At 29.0% G+C, this 2938-nt stretch overlaps 1 protein-coding gene across 1 annotated transcript in view; it reads left to right on the top strand.

Moving 5' to 3' along the window:
- Positions 1-1124: 1124 nt before the first annotated feature.
- LOC145260122 (uncharacterized) overlaps positions 1125-2938 on the top strand; it is a 56873-nt gene continuing 55059 nt past the window's right edge. The window contains exon 1 of the mRNA XM_080118005.1: positions 1125-2938. This exon is cut by the window's right edge and continues 1836 nt beyond it. The gene's annotated coding sequence lies outside the window, so the exon portion shown is untranslated.

Raw genomic sequence — 2938 nt, 5'->3', positions numbered from 1 at the left:
TAAAAAAAATAAAATTTTAAAAAATAAAATAAAAAAGTAATAAAATGAAAAAGTGGAATGAAAAATTATGAAATGAAAAATATAACGAAAAAAGAAAAAAATTTAAAAAGAATGAAATGAAAAAGCAAATAAATGAAAAATAAATGAAATGAAAAATAAATGAAATGAAAAAGAATGAAATGAAAGAGAATAAAATGGAAAAAAGAATTAAATGAGAATAAGAATGAAACGAAAAAGAAAAAAAGCTGAATAAATAAAATAATGTGTGGAACTGAAACAGAATGTAATAAAAAGAATGAAAAATAAAAGAATGAAATAAAAGAATGAAAAATGGATGAAATTATATTCTATAAGAGAACAATATTTATTAAGTAATCTGAATGTAAAAGAGAGAATCGATCTGTTATCGCCAGCCAGTGTATTGTCTGCGCAGATCACATTGAACAGTTGAGAACTATAGAATGAGATTAGTAATCGACTCAGCTTGACAAACCACTCGAATTGGGGATTATTGATGGGGTTGAGAAAAAGGGTAAGCTGAAAATACAAAGGGCCGGGATATATGGACGAACACCTAGCTCAAGGGTATCGGATAAAAAACAAAACTATATCTAAAAAGAGTTAACTTTAATAGTGTAAAATGATTCATCGAATACGTTGATCTAGAGGGGGGCATGGACGAAATTCATGACATATGAAAGAAAACAAATTATAACTAAGTAGGGACCAAAAAAGAGTCTGAAGGTGTGAACGGAATACTAAGGAAGCATGGTTTAAATGAATGAAAACGGGAAAACAAAGCGTGCTATAAATAAATAAATGCGCAAACAAATAAAATGCAAGAAAAAAAGGTAAGTATTATAAAAAGCAATCTTCGCGATATTCATGACAGCAATCATCATACAAATAATAATAAAACAATGTATTATGAGCTTTAAGGACGAGAATGGTGCGTGTTATCCGGAAAAATGGTGGGGGGGGGAAGGAAGGCGTTGCATCGGAAGAAGGGGGGAAAAGAGAGAGAAAAAGAAAGAGGGAGGGAAAAGAAGCAATGGGTGTTCGACTTTCCTCCCTTCCTCCATCTGTGAAAGTGAGAAAGTCCTTTTTAAGCGAGTAACAGATTGACGCTGATTCGCTGGTCTCGTCCAATCGACGCGCGTCGCTTTTGTTATTCGCTTTCCTTATAAAGTGGAGCTGACCATGAGAGTCGCACATGAGATGGCTGATCGATTCGGATAGGAAGAAGACAAGACAGGGTCGCCAAAAAAAACAACAAAAAAAAAAAAAAAACATAGAAACAAAAAATATAATTTATTACAACACAGAGCAATACATTATACACACGCGTTATATATATATGTATATATATACATACATATATATATATATATTATATATATATATATATTTATATATATATACAGAGAGATTGGCTCTGAAGAGATCGAAAAAACTGAAACCTCTTGTCGATTTAAGCCTAATAACCCACGAAAAAAATATATGTATCTATATATAGATGTACATATACATATATATATATTTATTTATATACTCAAAAAATGAATGGAACAAACACACAAACAAATACATTTGACCAATAATAAGGAATGTCTTCGTTAAATCTGCATAAAACACTTTACATATTTATTCATCTCGGTGATTTGAACAAACCGAACTTTCTGTATACCTGCTGAACGTGATTTCAACAATAATAATACTAATAATTTATTATTATTATTATTATTATTATTATTATTATTATTATTATTATTATTATTGCCATCGTCATCATCATCACCATCATCACTATAATACAAAACCAATTCCGGATAGATGACACCATATAACAGGAAATGGATAACGTTCAAAGCAAGCACTATGCACATAGCAATATAAAATCATATAATATATACCCATATTTATACACACACACAACACAAACTATATAAACGTATCCATTGATACGTGCTTATGTTTGTTTGTTTTTTTTAATTATTTATTATATTATTTATTCAAAATTATCTTATAATGTAATGCATACCAGATGCATATATTTATCTACAAACAATTATTATTATTAAATAATTATTATACGCGAACAAACATTTTTCATTCAATAGCGTATACATAGTTTTTATTTATGCACCAATTTGAACTATAAACATTGAAGCTACATTGCATATTTATCACAGAAAACGGATCTCAAAAAAACACTATACGCATGTCAACCTATTATTATCTAGTCATATATCTTTATGAATTATATACTTATCTAAACTTGATATGCGAGTGTGTTCATACAAGTTTACTGTATGCACGGACATATACTGAAACAAACACGTACAACCATACATTTATGTATGTGTGTGTGTGTATGCCTATCGAAACATTGTGTGGATGAAGTGTTGAATCTTTTCATATGTGCTACAAGTGGAACACCTAAGTGGTCATAAATCAAGGTGATTGTTACCGGGAGAAACTAAAAACAAAACCAATAACACTGGTTTGTCGGACAAATCAACTATTAATTCACTTCTATACTTATTAACGACTTGAAATATTCCGATCTATTTCGTTGGGCTTTGTAACAAAAAAATATATATATATAAACCAACGAAAATTGACAACGTGACGGATTCTTAAAAAAAAACTGTCGATTCTTCGAGTTGATCCTTCCGTTGTGAGTTCTATTTATTTTTACAATTTATTTATTAAAAAATTATAAGTTTAAACTTTAAACGGACTTTGTTTCACCGTAAGATATTAATTCTAACATCTACACCGGATCATCTGGAAAAAGAAAATATACTTATTTATAAACCAGTTTCATAACAAATATTTATTTATTATACATATATATATATATATATATATATATATATATATATATATATATATAGTCATCCACATACAGTACTGTTTCGCTGTTTCAGAGCTC

The sequence above is a fragment of the Euprymna scolopes genome, chromosome 3 (genome assembly GCF_053919585.1).
Source record: "Euprymna scolopes isolate OS-2025 chromosome 3, ASM5391958v1, whole genome shotgun sequence".
Classification (NCBI taxonomy): Eukaryota; Metazoa; Mollusca; class Cephalopoda; order Sepiida; family Sepiolidae; genus Euprymna; species Euprymna scolopes.
The sequence above is the reverse complement of the archived record's forward strand: the minus strand, read 5'-3'. Positions and strand labels throughout refer to the sequence as shown.